This window comes from Equus przewalskii, chromosome 7, assembly GCF_037783145.1.
Source record: "Equus przewalskii isolate Varuska chromosome 7, EquPr2, whole genome shotgun sequence".
In the NCBI taxonomy this organism is placed as follows: Eukaryota; Metazoa; Chordata; class Mammalia; order Perissodactyla; family Equidae; genus Equus; species Equus przewalskii.
The window spans coordinates 5,282,573-5,307,195 of record NC_091837.1 but is presented as its reverse complement, the minus strand read 5'-3'; the positions used below and the strand labels follow the sequence as shown (position 1 = coordinate 5,307,195).

Genomic DNA, 24,623 nt, shown 5'->3' with positions numbered 1-24,623 from the left:
CAGCCATTGTGAACCAGAACCTACTTTGAGGTTTAGTTAGTGTGTATACAAGTTGCTTTTAAAGTGCAGAAGAACTTATTCCAAGTGCCTGAGTAGGCTGAGGTTTTCATCCCATTTCCCTCTCTGCCTATGTCACCGTGAGAAGCCTCACTGTGCCAGAATTCACAGTAATAGTCAGCTGCGTCCCCAGGCTGGAGTCCAGAGATGAGCAGAAGCCCTGCATTGAACGAGGCATCTTTGGATCCAGAGAAGTGGCTGGGGAGCCTGTAGCCCTGGTCCTTATCTCAGTCTGAGTAGCAGTACAGCAGATACCAGGGAGGGCTCCCTGGCATCTGCTGGCAACAGTGTAAGGGACAACTGCCAACAGTGATGCCACTGCTTAGGGTGCAGGTGAGTCTGGCTGTTGTTCCCACAGATGCAGAGAGGGAGGGTGGCTGAGTCAGCACAGGCTGGGAGAGGGAACCTGCAGACACAGACACCCATGGGTGATGCTACAGGCACCTTGGTTAGGTTTCTCAGTAGTCTGAGCAAGAAGGGACAGAAACTGGAGGGTACCATGTGCCTCCAAGGCCTGCTCCTACCTGTGCAGTGAGAGAGGAGCACGAGGAGGAGAGGAGTCTAGGCCATGGTGCACACAGCCCCTGGTCCCCACAGTGGGGCTGGGCTGCCCCAGGCCTCCTTTTCTTCTCCAGCCTCTGCCACAGGAGGGGCTGTCCATGCCAGTGGGTGTCCATCCAGTGACTGCCCAGCCCCTCCCCGAGCCCTGGTGGTGGAGCTCATCTTACACCACACACTGAGGAGGATGGAGGTCAGCTTTAACCCTTGGGAGAGCCCTGGGAGGAAGCACCTGCTGTGACCAGGCAAATGTCCCTGCTCAGGGGACTCTGCCAGGCCAGAGAGGACACAGCTGCTCAGTCCTCTTCTGTGAGCCCAGGGCCTGGCCCCTAGTTCTCACTGAGTATGTGTGTAAGGACCACTGAGCGGTCCCACAGTGCACCCTGCTGGTCTCATGTGGAAAAAATGAAAAATGAAAAAAATTCTAAAAGGTATCTTTTATTAAAAAATACATAAAATGCATCCTTTCCTAGGAAGACACAAATTGGATCCATTAGAGACAGAGTAAGTATATGTATCAATTTCTTTAGAAATTGTTATTATAGAAATACACCACAGAATGACATGAGACAGATTCACAGGACACATCTAACAAGCTTTAAGAGATTAAATGGTTCTAATTTATTTCTTTTATATTTTTTCATATTTAAGTACATGAAAATTTCCATAAGCATCTTAGTTGATGGAGTGGTGAAATGGGGTGTTTCTGCAAAGATCAGGAATAGGCAAAGTGACCTTTATCTCTATTATTATTCAACCTTGTTCTGTAAGGATTAAACTGCAACGAAAGAGGTGATATCAGTGGCCAGGACTTGGCATTGATGAGAGTGAACAGTAGACATTCTTAAAGGCCCAAATGAATGTTACGGCCTTAGACACTCTGGTGCTGGTGCAGAGGGGACAGCAGAGATCTCCTCAAGGAGTGTCTAGTCAATAACTGTGACTCGTGCTGGTCACACTTAGTAAGAAAGGAGCAGTGTGTGGGCCAAGGGGAGCAGAGAGGAGGTCTTGGCCCACCCACCTAGGGTGAAGAGCACATTGTGAGCTCTGAGGCCATAGCCCAGGTCTGAGGTAATAATCCACCTCCCACTCAGGCTGTGTCCTAAGTACTGTCGATCATCACGTTTATGGGGCCTCTGTCTGAGAGCCAGAATAACCCACATGACAGACGCTTCCAGTGCAGAAAGTGGTGACCTTCTGCCCAAGGACCCAATACACTGAGACAGAGGATGGTGAGTCTGGGTTCAAAGCACCTGTTCCTGTGGAACTGAGGAGGAGGCAGGGACTCCTATCCTTGATATCTGGCAAAGGACCCTGTATAAGGGACTGGGACGGAAAGATTCCATGGCATTCTGGAGACACCACAGAGCTTCACCTCCTGAGGTCGCCCTGTGGGGATTCTGCCCACAAGCTGTGTCATTCCTTTGGATAGATGTTCCTGAGAGCCCACTTCCTCCTTGGGAATGCAATCTGGCTCTTCATTGTCTGTCAGGTCCAACCTGCATCACTTGGCCAAGGACTGCACCGAGAAAAGAGATGACACAAATTTGAAGGAATGTAGTCAGACATCCAGACCCAATAGCTCATAAGATAATTGGGGGCCTCACAGGTAAAGAAGTCACACATGAGTGAGGACAGAGTTTGCCCAACTCCCCTTGAGCCCACTGAGTGGTTTACCAGCTGTCTGGTCAACACCCACCTCTGAGGAAAGCACCCTTCTTGGATTGAGGCAGATTTCCAGGATGAATAGAGATACAAAGAGACTCTGTAGCACTTGAATTCAAGATCATATGTAACTGTGACAACTTGGGGCACCTGTGACTCAATCGGGTCAGGAGAATGATTCATTATGGTCATTTAGTAGGAAAACTGATTGAGGAGTACTGTCCTTCCTCTGCTTGCATGATAATAAGCAAACTCTTCGGTGGTGCTAGGAATCACACACACAATTTGGAAAGGGGTCCACAGCTCAAGTTTGAGTGAGCGTGCAATTTTCTGATGTAATATTCAACGACTCATGGATTCTGTACAACTCCTGGCCTTTGACTCATAGTAGTGCTTATATGAAGTGTGGATAAATTGGAGCACACTGCCCATTCACCCTTGATGTGACGTTAGATGCAGGAAGTGACCAGAGAGTGCTGGGCTGCCAGAGGGAGGGGGAGGGGCTACATCTTGACTCCTCACAGAGCTGGAGCACTGTGTCAACATCACCCCTGTCTGGTCCCAACAGTCAGTCTTGTCTTAGCACAGGATCTAAGAGACCCTCGGGAAGCATTCCTTGCCAGACCTGAAGTCAGAGCTTCCATCTCAAATGGCTGAGACAAGAACTCCCAGGTCCATGTTTCTAGGGCTTGTGCCTGGATGCTGTTTTCACCAGGCCACACTGCTCATCTCTGCGGAGCTGCTTTTTCTGCTGTAGATGCTCCTGTTCCTCAGAACAACACCATGGGGGGACGTGTCAGCACAGCCTGGAAGCAGGAATCTACAAGATTCCATAGAAGGAGGTGGGATTTGGGGTCCCTGCTCACATTGTATACAGCCAAGTTCTCTTGAGTATTCAGAGTGCATGTTTGTGATTGGCAGAGAGGTTGGTAAGTGAGGGAGAAATTGCAAAAAGAAGAAAGTCACCAGCATGGGAATGAGAAAAATCTGAGTATAAACTGACAAGAAAGTCTTGCTGTTCCTGTGCTGTGTAAGGAGGGTAAGGCTGCAGGGAGGCCAGCTACTGACTCATTTTTTTTTTAAAGACTTTATTTTTTCCTTTTTCTCCCCAAACCCCCCCCCCCCCCCCCGTACATAGTTGTATATTCTTCGTTGTGGGTCCTTGTAGTTGTGGTATGTGGGACGCTACCTCAGCGTGGTTTGATGAGCAGTGCCATGTCCGCGCCCAGGATTCGAACCAATGAAACACCTGGCTGCCTGCAGCGGAGCGCAGGAACTTAACCACTCGACCACGGGGCCAGCCCCTACTGACTCATTTTTTTTTTTTTTAAAGATTTTATTTTTTTCCTTTTTCTCCCCAAAGCCCCCAGTACATAGTTGTATATTCTTCGTTGTGGGTCCGCCTAGCTGTGGCTTGTGGGACGCTGCCTCAGCGTGGTTTGATGAGCAGTGCCATGTCCGCACCCAGGATTCGAACCAACGAAACACTGGGCCGCCTGCAGCGGAGCGCGCGAACTTAACCACTCGACCACGGGGCCAGCCCCTACTGACTCATTTTTTATTTCTTCACTTGACCAAATGAGGAGACACTCCAAAACAAAGAAGAACAGCAAAAAAAAAATCCTTCTAAACCTGACACTGCTGGATGGATGAGATTGGCTCTGGTGTCACAAAGGTTGACTCTCATTCTCCCAGCCTGGGGCATTGAAAGAGGACTGGGACCTCTGGGAGGAACTGGTCAATGATGTTCAGCTTCATACTTAATTATGATCAACAGCTTCTGCTACAGGTGACATGGAGGAAAGAGAACCGCCACGCCAAGAGTATGTGGTTGTTTTAACGTGTCCAGAGATTTGATGTGGTATCTCTAGTCCTGGTTGTCTAAATCACACTGTTCTAGCCACTCTTGTTGCTTCTCCCAGGGCAGTAGATATTGGCTTTTTGTCCTGGAGTCCCAGGCCCTGGAGGAGCCTGGGTCAGTGGGGAGACATGCAGAGACCTGTGAGCACAAGGGAGAGTCCACGTGGTGGAGAGAGAAGGGCAGAGCTGGGGAGTGGGCCTCATGAGCATGAGAGTCAGGACCCTGTACCTGTGTCGTGTTTAAGGTCAGTGAGGAAGAGGGGAATCCAGGATTTTGTGTAGACAACCTACACCTCTATTCCTTAGGCCCCAGAGCTAAGGCACAGGTGCCTCACAAGTCTCTCTAATTGATGTCTATGTCATCCTCTTTCTCTTTGTGGCCCCTTCCTGGGTCCTGTTCTGTGGAGCAATCTATGATAAGAGTTGGAAGATGAAGAATTCCGTGCCCTAGGTCATAGAAAGGCCCTGAGAGGTCCGAGTCTCAAGGACACATAGGTCAAGGAATACAAGATCTCCCCAACAGACATGACTTTCCACTCTATATACACCCACAACACTGGCAGACCACACCATGTGCTGCAGGGACACCCCCACAGGCTTTCTGAAACAGAGTGAGGCAGCTCTTGAGGGTGTGTACTTCGTGAGAAGGGTCTTCAGATTGTCTTCCCAAGAATTATGGATGCAGGTTCCATGTCTAACCCTTATACAGTCAGAGGCAGAGCCCCTGAAATCCTGTGCTGCCCCCTCAATATAGAGCATTTATGGTCCTGACTCTCCTCCAACAGGTCACCGGGGCCTTCACTGGGGTGAGGTGACAATCACAAACACGTCACTCCAGGTGCACGTTACAGGTGACACCACAGCCTCATCACCCAATGACACCTGCCCAGGCCTGCTGCACCCACCCTCTGCCCCTCAGCCCTCAGAGCAGCGTCCCCCCCGGCCTGTGACTCTTCCCTGATAAAGCTGCTCTCCCGCCTCACCTTGATTTGGCTCCTCAACCTTCTAAGCTCCTTCCTGCACCTCCCCTTCCTCAGACACAGGCAGGGCAGGAGACACAGAGCAGGATTCTCCCAGGGCTAAATGTGGTTTATGTATTTTCTTAGTGTTTCTAATATTTTATGTGAAACTCCCCACCATTGCAAGTATATTTTTACACAAAGTTATTGCAATGATCGTATTAATCAGTTTGGAAGGATTATGTCTCAACCACATTGAATTTTTGATTCATAAGCTGGATATATCTCTATATTATTTAAACCTTTAATTTCTCCAAGGAATTTTTATAGTTTCCAGTGCATAAAATTCCCATATTCTGTCATATTTATCCTTATACATTTCATATGTATGATGACGTAGTGGAACTTCCCACGCATGGGACATGACAGTCATCCAGAGTAAAGGATCGCCTCCTGTCTTAAATGTCCCCACATGCCCTGAACAGTTTTGCAAGAAGCAGCTCTTTTTTCATCTTTTCAGTTCCAGTATCCAAAGACGAGAATTCCTTCGTATAACAGGGTCAGTTTGAACACATTTCCATTACAGTGAAAATAAATAATTAAGTTTTACTATTCTCATCTTTTTACATTTTGTTTTTACCCTCTTATTTTCTTTTCTCCAGGTTTCTTCAATCTAGTTATATCACATTTTTACAAAAAAGTAGTGTGAGCAAACACAGACCAGGAAAGATCCATGCAGCAGAAAGGCAGTTGTCTGCATAGTTTTTAGAACACATCTCTTGTTACTCACTGGGGTGCATAGTTGGGACAATGGGGAGGTTTCTTGTGGAGCCCAGACCTAGCTCTTTACAATGAGCCAGGTGGGAGCTTACCAAATCCTGCCCCCTTTGACTGTGCCACAGAGCACAGCACTGCAGGTCCACGCTGTGCACACACCTGCAGCCTGTTCACCACGTTGAGCCTGGTTAGGGTGGGGGGTGACTCACCCATGAAGATGCTGTGGACAGGCCTGCATTTCAGAGGGAAAGGCAAGGTGTGAATTCAGCCAAAGGGAAAATATCACAGTCACTGCAGTTTATCTGCATTCTTACAAAAGAAGACTCACCATGCAAGCTTATTTATGAAATTAATGATGATAATAATAATTGTGGAATAAAGTGAAATAAAAAAGTCCCCTGAGAACAAAATGGAGTCTGTGTGGCTAACTGGGACCTAAAAACAAATGGAGTCAAGTGGCCATGATGGAACAAGGATGCAGTCACATACTCTGTTCTTGAAAAAAACCACAGAATACCCTCTGAAGCTCTTGACTCTACCAAAGTTCTTGATTTTAAAAAAATCTTTAAGAGCGACCTGGACCTAACTAATAAAACTGTGACCTGCACCAACCAATCAGAACTAAGCAGGCTTGTGCCCCTCATTTGCATAAGTAGATCTGAGTGGGACCTGGGAGGGAACTTTTAAAAGAAAGCCCCTTCCTTTGTTCTCCCAGAGGGCACTTTTGGTTTGCTGCAGAAAGTGAATCTCCCTGATTTGCAAGCCTTGAATATAGCTTTCCCAAGGAAATTCTTGTATTGCAGAGATGTTTGTTGGCATTCTTTGGTGTCAGAGCAGAATCTAAAGTGAGCCCAGATAATTCCCTGGACCATCCAGGACCAAAAACTCAGTGCCTGCAGGAGCCCTGGAGCTCAGAGGTCCTCCATGGTGTTGAAAGATGTTTGGACAAGTCTTCTGGCATCTAAGACCTCCTGCGGTTTCAGGTAGAGGGCTCAGAAAGGTGTTTGCCTGAGCGGTCCCTCACTAAGGTTCTAGGAAAGGGGTGGGGTTCCTATTGGGTTGTTTGGATGCCCGCTCCCATTTCTTGTTGCAATGAGATAAAGTTCTCAGCAGGCAGTTCCCTTTCAGTGAGATAAAGTTTGCTTGAGCTCAACATGGGAAATTCACGTTCAAACACAGTCCCCGCTGATCAGCCGCCCTCTGGTACCCAGGCCGGGTTTAGGTTTAAGAAGTACAGCCTTGGTCTGGTAAACATCTTATGCTCTGGACAAAAGTCACCAGGGATAATTCGAGTTGCACTAGCCACCTTGGGTGTCTTAAAAAATCCCCAAGTTAGTTTATCTCTGCACACAATTAGAATCAAGGAAATATCAAACGTCCCACGACCAATGGGAAGCCTAGTTTAATTGGTATTTTGAGGCTTCCAAATGAAACCAGGAATCCCTTATTGTCTCTTTAAAGGGAAATAATTCAAAATTAAGTCGACCTGCCAAATTAGAGAATGACATCTGTGCCAGCGACGGCACTTGCAAAAATGAACCCAAATCTGCTGCTCCGCCTGCCATGCCACTCAAGATTCTTGTCCTTCTCCTTCCACCCCCCTATCTCCAGTCCCCACCCCTCTCTCATTGAGCTCCCCACTCCAACTCCCCTGAAAGCCCTGCCCCACCCTCCTTTCCTGAACTTCACTCACCTCCCTCCCTTATAGCACCCTTAAAGTTTCGAATTAACATTGCAGGAAATGGGGACCAACAGGTCATTTATTCTCCTGGGACTAAACCTGAAATTCTGGCCTTAGTCAGAGATTTCCCCAATCATTAGTTGATGCTCTTGAGTTTCCATGCTACCTTAGCCTTATAGTTAACACTTACCAACCTGGCTTCTCTGACCTTTACTAGGTGGTTCACAAGCTGGCTGAAAATGTCTTTGCCCAGGAATGGATAAAAGCAGCCGAATGGGAGAAGCTCGAAGCCAATTTTAATCTAAGCAGGGTCCCAGCCCTCAAACGGGCCCAAAACAGGCAGACAAATTGACCAAAGTCATTCCTTTAATGCCCCCTCACCCCACCCATGAGCAAGCCAATTAGAAGGCCATCTACGGCTGCATCTAGAGAAAGAAGGAACTGCTCCTGGATTTTTATGATCGATGCGAGAATGCTTTCCAGTAGAACTTTGGCATAAAGGCCCTCACTGATGAAAACTTCAATCTGTTTAACTCTCTTTTTACTGGCCTATAAGACAGGCTGGCCACTCTTTTAAAACAACCTGAACTGAATTGGCTGGCTATACATCCCCATGAACTTGCTTCCTTGGCAAACCAGTTATCTAAGACTTTAGAACAAAAGTAAAGAGTCATGAGCCTTAGTGCCCTTGATTTTCAAGAAAAAATGGTGAAACTAATGGCTTTACAATTGTAGCAGTTTAAAAAATGCTCCTCAGCCCTCCTCAAACAAACACTGCCACCACTCAATCAAGAAAATACTTGAGTTTTTCTCTTTGTTTTATAGAAGACTAGAGCATTTCAAAAAGGACTGCCAGAAATACAAAGGATGGCTCCAACAGCAGGCGACAACGCCACACGCCCTTTGGCCCCTCCATTACATGAAGATTAGGGGGGTTCCAGGGACTTAAAGGGGGTATTCTCTCTCCTCACTGCCAACCCCCTGGGAGAGATGAACTCAACAACAGGGGAAGAATTGATCACAGCTCGTCTCAATACTGGAGCTCCCTGGTCTGTCCTCAACCCTGACTCTTTATCTCTGCCCCCTCCCTGGGCTACTGAGATAATCTGAATGGTCAGGGGCTCAAACCAACCGACGACCCTGCCTATGTCCTCCCACTTGGGTCCCCCTGTGGACAACACTCATTTCTTTTATTACCCTCAGCCCTGATGCATCTCTTGGGAAGAGACTCCCTCTGTGAGCATCAGGGACACATTTTCTTTTGAGAAAAGGGGGAATTAATGTTTGAAGTCCCCAGCCATTCCTCCAGTCTAGCCAAGACCCTAGACCACCCCCCCATACCCATACATAGTCTGACTGACTAAATCTCTCCCAGCCCTGCAAAACTAGAGGACACACCGCATAGTCTTTGGGGCAAATCCACCACAGATGTGGGGCATATACATTAGGCCCCAACCATAACCATTCCGATAGACAACAAGAAGCCTCCTCCAAACTTCAAACAATATCCCCTAAGTCACGAAGCCCTTAAAGGCATCCAGCCCATCACGGAGGACTTCCTGCATACAGGGCTAATCCTCCCCTGCACCAGCCCTCGTAACACCCATCCCTCCTGTGTGGAAGCCAAATGAGAAAGGACAGAGAGTGGTCCAAGGTCTCTGAGCTGAAAATAACATAGTTATTCCAGACACCCCATTGTACCTGAGCCCCGCACCATCCTCTCTAATGTTCTCCTGACTCAACTGACATCTCTGCAATAGACTTCGGCAGCACTTTTCTTAGCATCTCAGTTTCTCCTGGGAGCCAATTTCTGTTCACCTTTACCTGGAGAGGTCAACAATACACCTGGACTGAGCTACCCCAAAGGTAAACAGAGAGTCCTACTTATTTTCCCAAACTCTCTGATCAGATATAGCCGGTATCACTGTCCCCCAATGTTCCACCCTACTCCAGTATGTAGATGATGCATTCTCTGCTCTCCCTCTCAGGAAGGCTGCTACATGGATCCCCTCCACCTTCTTCAAAGTCTAGTCTCTAAGGCCCCAAGATATCTAAAGAGAAGTTACAATTTCACAAGCCCTTGTTAAATTTCTAGGACATCTTTTGACCCCCTGAAGGACTTAACATAGATCCCTCCAGGGTCACAGGACAACTGACCTTTCCCCTCTTCAAAACCAGAAGACAGCTCCAAGCGTTCTTCAGACTCGTCAGATACTGCCGTGACTGGATACCAAGTTTCTTGTTACAAGTTCAGCCTCTCTATAAAAAGCTAAAAAATTCCTCCCTGATTCACTGGTTTGAGACACCCCTGATGAGGAAGACCTTAACAACTTTAAAGCTCAACGAATTCAGGCACCCAACCTAGGACACCCCAATTACGACCTTCCCTTTCAGCTTTTTATTCACAAACATGAGGCGTTCTCACCCAGCCCTACAGGGGACATCTTTGCCCTCTAGGGGTGCTACAGCATCCAATTAGACCCTGTGACCCACATCTTGCTCCCTTGCCTATGCACACTTGCTGCTGCCTCTACCCTTATCAAAGCCACTAAAAAGATAATATTGGACTCCTCTCTGAATGTTTTCATTCCACACTCATGTAAGTCTCTCCTTGATTCTCACCACACTGAACAGCTTTCAGCTAGTCATCTTACAACCCATGAACTACAATTCCTGTCTTCTCCCATATCACCTTTGCATGCTGCAACCTCCTCCATCCTGCTACCCTGTTACCATTCCCTAACCAAGAGCATGTACCCTATGACTGCATCTCACTGACAGACCACCTCCTGACACCTCACACTCACTGTTGATTTCAACTGGTTTACTGATGGGTCTACCTCAAGAACTCTAAGGCTCGATATCGCACAGGGTATTTGTGGTGTCCTTAGAACAAATTATTGAATTTGCCCCCTCACTGCTGGCCACTTCTGCCCAACATACTGAATTACATGCTCTCGCCTGAGCATGTGTACTGGCCACAGGGAAGACTGACTACTGATGCTCACTGATAGTCACTATGCCTTTGGAGTAGCCCAAGATTTTAGCATGTATTGAAATAAAAGATTCCTGACCTAGTCAAGGCAACAAATTAAAAATAAAGACCATACTCTGGCAGTCTTAGATGCCATACAGGCCCCTCAGGCTTTGTCTATAATTAAAAGCCAAGGCATTCTTCTGCTGATGAAAGAGATGAAAGGAAATCAATTGGCAGACATGAGGGCAAAGTCAGCTGCCATTCAAACTCCTCTCCCCATTGCGTCTGTCACCAATCCGAAGTCACCTTCCTCCTTATGGAAACACCTCATAGAGGTACAGACTAACAAGTCAGAATCTGAAAGGGGAAAGTGGAGTTGACAAAACTGTCATGTAGACCCCAACTGGCCTTTGCATAAGGATGAACTACTGCCTGGTCCTTCCCAATAGCCTTCAAGGATATTTTTTTTTTTTAAGATTTTATTTTTCCTTTTTCTCCCCAAAATCCCCTGGTACATAGTTGTGTATTTTTAGTTGTGGGTCCTTCCAGTTGTGGCATGTGGGACGCTGCCCAGCATGGCCTGAAGAGCGGTGCCACGTCTGCGCCCAGAACCCAAACCAGCGAAACACCCGGTCGCCAGAGCGGAGCTCACGAACCTAACCACTCAGCCACGTGGCCGGCCCCTTCAAGGATCATTTTTAATCTTCATCCATGACCTAACGCACTGGCACACAGATGAAATGATTCAACGGGGACAACAATACTACTGGAAACCCTGCCCAACACTTGTCCACCAGGATTACAAATGTTGCAAAGTTTGTCCTCACTTCAATTATGGAAAACCATTACATACTGCTATGGGAAAATTCTCCCTTTCTGGTACCCCCTTTGAAGTTTGGCAAATGGATTTTATGCAACTCCTCCCATCATAAGGCTATAAATATGTGTTAGTCCTGATCTGTATGCTTGCCCACTGGGTAGGGGCTTTCTACCTGCCAATAGGTGACAGCCATGTCTGTCTAAATTTCTATTAGAGAGAATGATTCCAACTTGGGGGGAGGGCCTCCAGAGTTTACTGCAATCATTGAACATATTTCACAGGACGAATTGTCCAAAATATCTCAAAAATGTTGCCCATCTACAAACATTTCCATTGCATCTACCATCCACAGCCATCTGGATTGGTGGAAAGAACCAATGGAATAATCAAAACTCAATTGGCAAAAACTTGCATGGCTATTGGCCTGCCTTGAGTAAAGGTTCTTCCCTTGGGATTACTCAACCTCAGATCCACTCCAACAGGAAGGCATGAATTGTGGCCCTTTGAAATTGTTGTGGGGCATCTCATGAGATTAGATAGAAGACTTACCAATCTCAATTTCCTGAAAGGAAACTTCCACTATTGCCAAAGGCCTCTTAGCACACTCCAGGTCAATACGAAATTTGTCAAAGTTTCCTTCCTCAGGCAGCTGCTGGGAGACAAAGAATCAAGGCATAACCTACATCCTGGAGATTTTGTTTATTGGAAATGGCAGCACTCAGGGACTCTCTCCAACCTCACTGGAGAGGGCCTTACTAGGCAGTCTTAACTAATCCTTGTGCAGCCAAATTAGAAGGTGATTTTTGGATTCACGTTTCTCACTTAAAAAAGGCTCTAGCTCCTTTGGATGAATGGAAATCCGTTCTGCTGTCAGAAAGAAAGATATAGCTGACTCCCAACAACAACTTCCAGGAAGAGAAGTAGACATTTGAGTAGACAGCTTTCCCAAGACTCAGGACTGGGCCAGCATATTCTCACGCACGAGCCCATGACAGCTAAACTCTTTGACTTCTGTTCTTAGCTTTGGGTTTCTTATGCCGTTTGCTTTACTTCACCAAGCTGATCTCTTCTGCTGGGGGTCACATTCATGAACAATTACACCACTTTGCTCTTAATCTTCTTTATCCTAGTTCTAATTAAAACTGTTCTCCAACGGCCCAGCTATTATACCCTAACCCCTGCTGGATAATTCAAAGCCTTTGGTTGGGTCCCTCCCTCTCTTTTGACTGGCATTTCCAACCTGAATGCTGTTTTTGTTGTTGTTGTTGCTCTTTTTCCTCTGCCTCTTTCCCTCCCCTTCTCAGAACCACAATTCGCCCCTTGAAGGGTCACACCATTCTTCTGATGTCTCAGTCCCTAGCCTCCACTGGCAATCTTTCTGACTGCTGGGTTTGTCATCACTCTCCAATCAGATCATTTGTAAGGTACAATGATCCTATAGTCATACCCATAACGAACATTACTAACAGTCCAAACTGCCAAGTGGATAAAACCCGTGGCCCCCAAAATCTAACTTACTGAGTACAAGTCTTTGCCCCTTCAGCTACCCCATGTTTTTGGACAACTCCACTTACTAAAACAATCGTACCTGACAAGAATTCCACTATAACATCCATCTCTGTACAACCTCCTCTCTCAGAAACATGGCTACAAAACAGGTACCCTCACTCCAATCAAAATCCATCAACCCCACTGTGCAAGCTTTACCTCCAATCTCCTGCAAGACTAAGTGTGTATACCAGCTCTCAACTGTCCATCTGCAAGAAAACAAAACCTGGGATGACCCTGACCCTTCGTTTCACACTGCTTTATCCTCATTGCCCACTAACACTTCAACAAATAACAAAGGCCAAAGTGTTCTATGTGCTCTTCCAGGTTACTCATATGTGTGCAGTTCTGAAAGTGCAACCTGGGCACCTGACGGTCTAGATAGCTAAAAAATTAGTGGCCAATGCCTTTGAGAGTAACAAACGACCCCTTTCACTATTCTTAAAGCTGCCATTCAAGGAAACCCCCTCCTTCCAGAATAAACAAGGCCCTGAGTATTATAGATGACTACTCTGACGAAGACCCCACTGGATATGAGATGGCAGTTGTGGCCAATGTCATGGCTGCAATCTTCCTGCAGCATGCTCTGGCGCCTTTTATGACCATACAGTCAGAGCTCTTTTTGCTTGGCTGGGATTGGGGGCTGCCTAGCATGATGGCATGATCCACAATTTAACTAGGTCAGTTAACCTAATTGCCCAGACCACAGCAAGGGCCATATCAGCTCAAAAAAGATCTTTAGACTCCCTTACCAAGGTTGTACTTGACAATCGCATTGCCTTAGACTTGCCTCTTGCTGCTCCGGGAGGGGTCTGTACTGTTGCTAACACCTCTTGTGGCACTTGGATCAACACTTTGTCACAGGCTAAATTAGAAATTGTCCATCTCTTCAAACTTGCCAAATGTTTAAAAATCAAGTCAGATTCCACCCCCTCCCCACTGGTTTGACTTGAGCTTCCCAGATCTTTTTAGTTGGTTACTCTCAGGTCTGGGGTCACTTTTAAGATCAGGTCTTCAGATCTTCACATTATTGTTGATTTTAGGACTCAGCATCAGGTTGCTCTTTAAAAAAATTCTGACTGCTTCCACAAATGCCTCTGGGAAACTCTGACCTGAATCATGATGTGTCAACATCTTCAGTCCCTTGATGCAACCTTAACCGGGATCCCCACCAACTTGCACTCTGAGACCTTAATTTCCCTATAACAGATACCTGGCTGGACACTTGCCCTGCCTGGCCCAAGTTATTTGATTGGATGACTAAACCCTACCAAGCCCATGAGTCACTCCATGGGGTAAGATGGACCCAAGGCAGGCAGAGGCCACCTCAGTACCAAAATGGGAAAAACACAAAGTTGATCATGGATGCTGCCTGCAGCAGGTGTTGATCAAAAAGGGAAATGTGGAATAAAATGAAATAAAGAAGATTCCTGAGAACAAGATGGACTCTATATGGCTAATCACCATCTAAAAATAAATGGAGTCAAGTGACCATGATGGGAACAGCGTGTAGTCAAATACTCTATTCCCAAAAATACCACAGAATGCACTCTTAAGCTTTTGAGTCTGCAAAAGTTCCGGATTTTACAAAAGTCCCTAGCAGCCCCCTGGACCTAACCAATAAAACCATGACCCACTGTAACCAATCAGGACTAAGCAGGCTTGCACCCCTCATTTGTATAAGGGGACCTGAGTGGGACCTAGGTGGGAACTTTTTAAAAAGAATTTAAGAAGTCTTTAAAGACAAACTTTTTAAAAAGACAACCCTTTAAAAAAAACTGTTTAAAAGACAACTTTTTAGAAAAGCTTTTCTAAAGGACAGTTGGCTTTAAAAGACAACCAAAATGAGTATATTTTTGGTTTGCTGCCAAAGGCCACATCTCCCCCATTTGCAAACTGTATGAGCAACGAAGTTCTCTTAACTAAATGCTTGTACCCCAGAGATTTTTTCAGACATAATAATGGAATGATAAGCTAGTGCACTAGTCTACAAGGGCTGCCAAAATAAAGCAACACAGACTGGGTGCCTGAAATGACAGAAATTTAATTTTTTCACACTTCTAGGAGCCTGGCATCCAAGGCCAATCTGGAAACTAGTTTGACTTGCACTGACTCATGTCTCCTGGGCCTGCAGATGGCGCCTGTCCCCTCGTCCTCACGTGGCCTGTGCTCCGCGCACACACAGCCCTGGGGTCTCTTCCTCTTCTCATGAGGACAGCAGTCTCATTGCACTAGGGCTGCATCCTGACGGCGTCGTCTAATCTTAATGCCTCCCTTAAATACGTCCCCAAACACTGTCCATTGGGGGTTAGGGCTCAGCAAATGAATTTTGTGTGGCACACAATTCAGTTGATAATATCAGAAATTAGTGTACATTTTTATTAATGAGGATGAGGCAGAATAGGATAAATTATATGAGGGTCAGAAACATCTTTTTGAGCATAACTTTTTAAATGTAGTTCTGAATTGTGAACTAGTAATTCTGTAATTGTCATAAAAGACACATAACATAAAATGTACCATTTCAATCACTTTAGAGTGTACAGTTCAGTGGCATTAAGTAGATTCAAAAACATTGTGCAACCATATCCACTATCAAATTCCAGAACTTTTTCGTCATCCCAAACACAAACTGAGCGCCTGTTAAAACGATCCCCCCCATTCACCTCCTAACCAGCCCTGGTAACCAGTGGTGAACGGAAGGATTGGGGATGTGGATATGACAGAGGAACCCAGGGCTCCAGGGCCCATGACAATGCAGGAAGGAGCAGAGAGCAGCAAACAACTCCCATGGTGGCTCCTGGAGGATGTCGTCTGACCCAGGTAAGAGCTTCTTTGGGTTGTGAGTTTTATCCCAAAATGGTGACGTCAATGTATGCTCCCACCATGGCATTGATATCAATGTTTCCTATTGCAGAACGGCCTGTAATACCTTTTCCTCTCCCAAAGTGTGTCAGAAACCATCGCCATAGCCCAAGGCTGTTATTGGGTATGTGCATATGAGTCATTGTCTCTTCCTATATGCAGTCCCTCCATAATCCATTTCAGCTATTCCCAGGAGAATTTGCAAATGCCCTTTTTTCAGCCCAATTCCTCCCTGGCAGTCCAGAGAAATTTGATCAGGTCACGATGGATTCTGCTAACTGATATGCTGAAGAATGTGAGCATCTCTGTTACAAGTGAGATCGCCCTATAATTTTCATATCTAATTAGGTTCACATTGAGTTGTGCACCAAGGGTTTTCTAGGATCAGAAATGAGATTAGGCAACATGCTCTCTGTTTAGTCTTTGGGAAATTTCCTTGCATGTCATCAAAGAAAATGGAGTTTGCATTTTGTTGCTCGCCACCAAGTGCCTCCAGGTGGGCCCAGGGGCTATTTCTCCAAGTGTGGTGCAAGAGGCATCCTCTGCGTCTCCAGTGGGAATGTGGAAGAGTGTGCATCCTGGATTGCAGCAGGGGCAACAGAGGTGGCCAGGGAGTAGGAGGCAGTGGCAACAAAAGCTGGACAGGGAGGTGAGGGGAGGAGAGAGGAAGAGACAGCCAGCTCCTGGGAGCCTGTTGCTCATACATACTGGTGGGTGGGTGGCACTGAAGGTGCCTGAGCCATGGTGAGGCCCTGCACAGGCACTGGTGCCACTGATCAGAAATGGTGCGGCCAGGCATGAGCTATGTGTTCCTGGGTGCGGAGTTTCTGCCTCCTCGCCTCTTGCTTGCTCGCTGCCTCCCTGGCAGCCTTTCTCACCTCCTGGACTTTCTGGTTTCCAGCCTGAGCTCTCTGAGTCACTGCAGCCACCACTGGTGCCAGCAGTGTGCCTTCGGCCTGACACTCCTTGCACAGAGCCCCAGCATTGCCTACTGCTTGCTTCCTTGCATGACTCCTGGTCCTGCCACAGCCTCCCAGGGAGCTGGGCAGACTGGATGCCAGGCCTGCTGCAGAGTTTCCTTGACTTTAAAATCATCTGGAGAGAATCATATTGTATGGTTACTTGGAGAATTAACTGAGATGATAATGCAAAGTGCCAAGCTAGTATTGACTTTGTTGTTTAAGAGGCAGTAGGGTTAAGCTGTGTGGCCTTGGGTGATCTCTTACACACTCCTAGCCTGTTTCAGAAGACTCCTTCTGAGCTTTGTGACCTTGGGCAAATCTCAGCACTACTCTGAACCTCCGTATCCTCATCTGTAAAGTAGGGATGATAGGTAATGGCCACCTTCAAAAGGTCCAAAGTGGCTCTCTGGGAAAGGAGCCCATATCATGATGTGGCATGTGGCAGGAGACACCGCTGAGTGAGAGTGTTCTGAGTGCAGCCCCCTGGCCGTGCAGCTTCCAAACATCATCTCAAGTCATCGAACAGCCCCAGGAGGGAGCTCGTTACTTCTCAACTTTTCAGATAAGAGAACTGGACCAGAGAGGGTAAGAGGCTCACCCCAGTTAGCACAGCTGGAATGTAGCAGAGCTAGGATTTGAACCTGAACATGGTGACTCCAAAACCAGTGTCCGTTAAGCTTGGGACTCAAGGAGATGCTTTAAAGTGGCCGTTAGCAGAGTATTCTTCACTGGAACTAGCCACAAGAATTTGTAACTGCATTTCTTCTATAGAGCACATTGTCTTCCCAATTATAAGATTATCTCTGGTCTAATGCAGTCAATTCAGAAGATAATGAAAAGTATGACAGAAAAAGAATCAACCCTATTCCCACTACCCCAAGATAATGATTATCCACACCTTGCCATAGTTCTTTCCAGTCTTTTTTCTATACCTCCATGTAAAAGAGATTGGCATAAACAGAATCAATCCATGAACACAGTTCTGTCTCAGGAGATGGGGAGGGCTGGGAAAATGCATCTTACAAATCCTTTGCAAAGGCTGGACCTCCACTCTTTCCGCCAAGTAATCCCAGATGGAGATACCCCCCTGGCCCAAGAGGAAGCCGACCAGGCTGGGGATTTGTGTATCCCACACAGGGACCACTGGGCAATCACTTCTCTGAGGCTGCCCCTCCTCCTGCCCCATCCTGTGCCTGCCTCCTGGGAGATGAAGCCATTCCTTTCCCTGGAGTCCAGGGACTAGTGATGTCACACACACCTTCCCACCTGTCCCTGCCCCACCTCCACTCCCCATCATGAGCAAAGCATTCCTAGAGTGACAGCTCCAGAGGGACAGAGGCAGGAGACAGTGGGCCTTAAAGATCCAGGCAGCCTGGCTTCAGTCCTGGCTCTGTCTCGGGCAGCTGCAACCTCTCAGGGCCTCTGTTCTCATCTACAACATGAGCCTATAAAGAACACCAACTTCCTGGAATCGTCGTATTAGATGAGATACAGACAAGTGAATGATCAATTAATGGAAACTGTTGCTTTTTATTAGTGAGGAGACGTGAACTGAATAATATTGATTGTCAACAACTGTTGAGTCCTCACTAATTGAGAAGCACAATTCCCATTAATTCCCACAACCACACTAGTTGATACATATTGGAGTTAATTCCTTCAGAGATGAGGAAACTGAGGCCCAGAGAGATAAAGACATTTGTCCAAGGGCACACAGCAAGTACATGGCTGAGCTTGGATCAAGCCACAGGTCTTCTGCCTCCAACCCAGTCGCTATTCCAAATGGCAGACTCTCTGCCCCTTTCCCTGGCCCTCCTCTTCCCACCAAAACTCCTCACCCTCTTGCTCCATCTTATGGAGCACCCTCCTCAGGGAGAGGTCCAGGGGCACTCGGCCTAGTAGCCCATCACAGGTTGGTGTGAGGAGGGTGCTATTGACCTCTAGCCACTCCCAGTCCACCTCCATCACAGCCCACTTCTCCATGCTCCCCTGATTCCCCCTGGGAATGGGAATTAGGACCTCTTGAACTGGAAAGAGTCCCGGGCTTGGAATCAAGCAGATGAGGCTCGAGCAGTAGGTAAAAGTCCCCGGGTCAGTCACTCACTCTTTCAAGTTTCTGCTTCATCATCCATGAAAGGGCCAACAATGTCTTCTTTGCCTGCTTCTTAGGGTTGTGGCAGAAATGGTAGACTGTAAAGCACATTGAGAGTGGCAAATCTGTAAAGATATAACAGTGATGTTACAATCATTATTGTCCCCATGACACAGGCATGTAAGAACAGAGTATCATGGCATCATGTAGGGTGCAAAGTGGGAGCTCCGAAGACGTTTGTTTTTCCCATGTGATGTCCAGTTGACCCATCATAATTTATTGACAGAGCTGTCTTTCCCCACTGCTCTGTGAGGCCACCTTTGTTACAAAGCATATGTCCTCGTGTATGTGTGGGGCTGGCTCAGAGCTCTCCATTTTGATCCATTGGTTATCTTTGTGCCAATATCACATGGCCACATTTACTTTAGCTTTATAATAGCTTTCATATCAATACAAGACATTTTTTCCCCTGCGACATTATCTTGTCTATTCTCAGCCTTTTGCATTTGCCTATAAATTTTAGAATCAGTTTATCAGGACCCTCATACAACAACATGAGATCTATTGGGTTTGGATTGGAATGGCACTGAGTCTGTGGATCGACATGGGGAGAACCGCTGCCTTTACAATACTGAGTTTTCCCCTCCCCAAACTTAAATCCATACACAAAAATCCATCCCAGTTGGGTGCAGATCCAAATATGAAATCCAAAACAGCAAAGCTTCTGGAAGCATACAGAGGAGACAAACTTCACAACCTTGGGGAACACTTCTTAAACAAGGCAAAAAGCACCATCCAGAAAGGAAAACACTGATGCATTTCATTAAATTGAAATCATAAGAAGTTCTCTTCATTAAAAGACACCGTTAACAGAGTGAAAAGTCAAGCCATAGCCTGGGAGCAGATAGTCTCAACACCCACAGCTAACTATGTGCTCCTATACAGAATTTACAACGAACTTGTGCAAATCAAGAATTAAAACAGAAAACCCAACCAAATGGGCGAGAATCTGGGACAGACATTCACAAATGAAGATGTTGAGAGAGCCAGTAAACTCATTGAAAGGTGCTCAATCTAAGTAGATATCCAGGCCATGCCTATGAACACTACGAGGAGATACCACAACACCAAGAATATGAAGACGGACAATGCCATGTGCTAGTGAGAATGTGGAGCAACTAGAAATCAAATACACTTCTGCTAGGAGTAGAATTCATACAAATTCTTGGAAAAACCATGTGGCATTATCTACTAAAGCAGAATATGCACCCTCCCTGTGAGCAGCATTTTCAGTCCTAGGCATTCATCCAGCAGAAATGAAAGCTTATGTCCACCAGAAGATGTGTCCAAGAATGTTCACAGCAGCAATTTTGGGGGCTTATAATAACAAAGTTTTAAATAACCCCAAACAACTAAAATGTTTCCCAACAATAGAATGATACAATAGTGTATATATACAGAGAGACAGAGAGGGAGAATCCCCTTCAGAGACGGTCAGGGAGGCTGAGCTGCTGACAGGGAGCAGAGACTCATCCTGGGATACCTGAGCATCAAAGTCTTCCTCATAGAGCCCGTGTCCAGGGCATTTCCTGGCTGACCATGATAAGAGGACCACCTCCTGGTTACACTCCATGTTACTGGTTTTCCTGTTGAGGGAGATTCTTCCTCCTGGAAATTCTGACACTGAGGCTGGCTGGGGCAGCACAGGTTGACCCCTGACTTCTGCAGGGACAGAGAACCCTGAAACTGCATAAGAGGGGTGTGTGAGTGTGTGTGATAGACAGAGAGACAGAAAGAGAGAGAATGAGAGAGTATGCATCCTGTGTCCTCAGAAAGCCATTAATTCAATCCCTCAGAGGCAGATCATGGTCCAAGTGTCCCCTAGCCCCTCATATGTCCCCTCTACAGCCAGAGGGTGGTTCTTCATGCAAATCCCTCCCAGGGGCTGCTTCTCTGTAAGACCCTCCAGGGTCCTGGAGCTAAAGAAGGACAAGTGACTGGAAGGCCACATCCCTGGGACGAGGATGAACTTTACACAGGGAGGAGGAATTGGTGCATATTAGCTGTGTTAATGAGTCCTCTGAATCATGAGCACAAGTCCGGTGGAGTGAGATGCCCGTCCAGCCTCAGAACCTGGATGGAGGCACGAGGCTCGCAGCCACAGGGGCTTCAGGTCTCAGGAGGCACAGGACAGGAGTGACCACACAGCCGCCATCTTCCTGCTCCTCTCACACCACGGCCAGCCCCACAGGGCCCCTGTGGCTCCCAGATGTCCCCCTGAGGATGATCAAGAGACATTATTTTATTTTGGACAAGGGCTAATGTATGGGACTTCATTGACTTGAGCAAAACGGTCATATATCTGAGGTGCTTTCCAGAAAGTTCTTTGGAAACAGAGATTCTGAGGCAGAAGAAAAATGTCATTTCTGAAATGTGCAGCCATTCTTTCATCTGTGGATTACTCAAGACTCACCCTGGGTAAGACCTCAGTTGATTCTCAATGAGGGAAAAAATAAATCAATAGTTTCCAAGGGCAAATACGCACCGTTGAATGTTCAAGTCATTTTTACAAAAAATCTGTAATTTTATTGCCTTAATAAAGAGATTGACTTAGGATGGTGAGAAGCAGAAAAACAGAGTATGGGGATCAGAATAGGAATAAGATTATGAAGCCATTTCCTATTGGTCTAATGACTGCTAAATTTCCTTCCTTGAGATGGAGCCTCTGGAGAAAGGAAATGACAGCAAGAACATTTCCAGTTTTCTCTGAAAGCCTCATGTGGAGATGGAGTTCAAATGGAGACCCAGAGGGAGGGATCTGAATTCCCCAGGGACGCAGGGGAAGAGGAGAGATCAGGAGGAATGCGCGTGAGGGATGCTATCAGTGACGGTCTGTAGAAGTTGTGACCAGATTGGTGTGTGGGCTGGTTCAGAGAGAGGAAAATTGTCTGTGACCAGGGTGAGTATGTGTACATTGCTGTAGAGAGTACATCAGGAGTAACACAGGCTCACAGTCTTATGAAATAAAATAAGATGCGGATGCTGATGTGTGGATGGATGTGGTTGCACTGCTCAGCACTTAGCGTGTTCTCAGCTGAAGCAGCACTTAACTCTTGCTCCTTCCCTGCAGACCCCGTGGGACATGCCCTTGGGCTCTGGGACCTCATCGTCTGTGTGATCCTGGGATGCCCTGTGCTGGTCAGGTAACAGGCTCATCCTGCACTTTCTCCTTCCTCTTCTGTTCATGGATAAATCTGGCTGCGGAGAAGTCTCCCGTCCAGAGGCCTCCCCACAGGAACTTCTCACTGAAAAGAGGCTCAGAGTCAAGGATTATGGGCGCAGGGTTTTTGTCTCACTTCCTTGTTGTCTGAGACACTGTGAGTAACCAGAGCTGCTCCCACTGCTATCAGCTGTAGCACAGTAATAGTCAGCCTCATCCTCAGCCTCGAGCCCAGAGATGAGCAGAAGCCCTGCATTGGCCGAGGTGTCTTTGGATCCAGAGAAGTGGCTGGGACCCCGGACCCCTGGTGCTTAACGGAGTCTGAGTAGAAACTCAGAAGATACCCCGGAGGGCTCCCTGGCTTCTGCTGGTACCAGAATATGAGAGAGCTGCCAATACTGACATCACTGCTCAGGGTGCAGGTGAGTCTGGCTGATGTTCCAGGAGATGCAGAGAGGGAGGGTGGCTGGGTCAGCACAGGCTGGGAAAGGGAACCTGAAGACACAGACGCATGTGGGTGCTGGGGCAGGGGCCAGAGTTGAGCTGCTTCAGATTCTGAGCCAGAGAGGCTGACACAGAGTGTCCGTGCTCTGGGTCCATGTAGACCTGTCCCTACCTGTGCAGTGAGACAGGAGGGTGAGGAGGAGAGGAGTCCAGGCCATGGTGCACTCAGCCCCTGGTCCCCACAGTGCGCTGGGCTGCCCCAGGCCTCGTTTTCCTTTCCACCCTCTGCCACAGGAGGGGCTGTTCATGCAAATGAGTTTCCATCCTGTGACTGCCCAGCCCCTCCCTGAGCCCTGGTGCTGGAGCTCAGCTCACACCACACACTGAGGAGGATGGAGGTCGGCTTCACCCCTTGGGACAGCCCTGGGAGGAAGCACCTGCTGACACAACACAAAGGTCCCTGCTCAGGGGATTCTGCCAGGCCAGAGAGGACACAGCTGCTGAGCCCCCATTAGTGAGCACCGGGCCCAACCCCCAGCCCCAGACTCCTTTGAGTGAATGGTCCTCACAGAGCGCTGTGAAGGGACCATAGGTCAGTCCCGGCAGCGCCCCATGCTGATCACAGGTCACACCCCTCACCATGGTCCAAAACCCTGAGAGCCCATCTGGTTCTGCAGGTCAACAGGTCACTGCCTCTGTTCACACATCCATGGTCTGATTCCTGAAACATGGGATTCCAATATACTGTGCATGATTACTGTGGTTAGTCCTCGTTCCCAGAAGGAGTCTCTGTCTGTGGAAGATTCAAAAATGTACAGAAATAACAATTTAGTTGTCTGGTGCCCCCAGAGAATATGCTGCAATCTTCATAGCCCCTTATTTGCACGTGCTATGGAATATGCATACATTTTCAGTGTTCCATCTCTTGTCTATTAGAGCAATGATTCCAAGGACTCTCACATACATTTCTTGGTGTTTTAGTCCCCAGTTTGTTAGCCAATTTACTTGTTGAATTAGTGGACAAGTCAAAGAGGCACAATGATTCCTAGTATTGAAGCTGACACAGCTCCCACCATGCCATCTTGTATTGGAAGAAGTCCAACCCGGGAGAGAAAGTCTTAGACCCTCATTTGTTGGCTTCCTTCATCCATCTCTCCCTGTTCAGAATCATCTCTTCTGTGGACACAGAGCTTACCAACCCCAGCATTCTTTCTTCAAACCTCTTCCCACTAGGGTGCTTTGTAGGCCGTGGATTAAAAAGTTGAATGTTAGAATGCCATTGATCTTGTGGTGCTGGATCATGAGTTCTATATTTAGTGTCTTGTTGGCAATGGCTGTCTTACACGTTGTTCAGTGAAATGTTATCTGACATGACTGAGCTCGCCCATAGTCTTCAGTTTATTTGCTCACAAAGCTTGTCTCCTGTGCTCAGCATTTGCTCCCCCATCCACCTGCTCCCTGAGGGCTCTTTATTCAGCACCTGGCAGGCTCATCACTCTCCACTTTCCCTGCAGGAGCCCATGCTGGAATCAAGTTCGTCTCTACTTGGTCGCCTTCCCAAGGACTCAAGCACTGTCTCTCCTGTTCTACAGACAGTAAGAGAAGATCAAGGTTATTACTCAGCATCTTCTCTCAAATCAGCTCAGATCTCAAACTCAAAATGTCCAAAAAGCAGAAATCATTATCTTAGCTTGACTGCACCTCTTCCGGGGTTCCCATTCAGAAGATTTCAGATGTTCATTCAACAAGCATGTGTTGTGTCTGTCTTCCGTTCCAGGAAGTTTCCTGGCCTGACTGTAGATACAGAGTGACAGAACAGGGGAAAAATTCTATTCACTTGGAGCTTGGATCCTGGTGTGGGAAACACACAGTGAACAGAGTCACAGAAGAATGTCATCACGTGGCTGACACCACCCTGGGAAGTTATCACCCTGGGAATCTGGGGCCCACTCCTGAATGCCAAGAACCCTTCACCTCCCCCAGCATATGGACACTGAAGTCCTGGATGTTGTGTCCACAGTCTCCCCTGGTCCTCACCCCTCCCTGTCCGTTCCAGGTCCCTGAGTGCAGGTGCCCATCCCTGATCACCCGGCCACGCAGAGACCCTCAGTGTGGTCTTACCCACCATCTTGTCCACC

The 24,623-nt window shown here is 47.3% G+C and overlaps 1 long non-coding RNA gene across 1 annotated transcript in view; it reads right to left on the bottom strand.

Annotated features, from left to right (window-relative positions):
• LOC139084664 (uncharacterized) overlaps positions 1-23,111 on the bottom strand; it is a 64,823-nt gene extending 41,712 nt beyond the window's left edge. The window contains exons 1-2 of the long non-coding RNA XR_011542217.1: positions 22,923-23,111; positions 22,386-22,536 (exon numbers count right to left, since the gene is read on the bottom strand). This is a non-coding gene — a long non-coding RNA (uncharacterized lncRNA). The remainder of the gene's footprint in view (positions 1-22,385; positions 22,537-22,922) is intronic.
• Between the last annotated feature and the right edge of the window lie 1,512 nt (positions 23,112-24,623).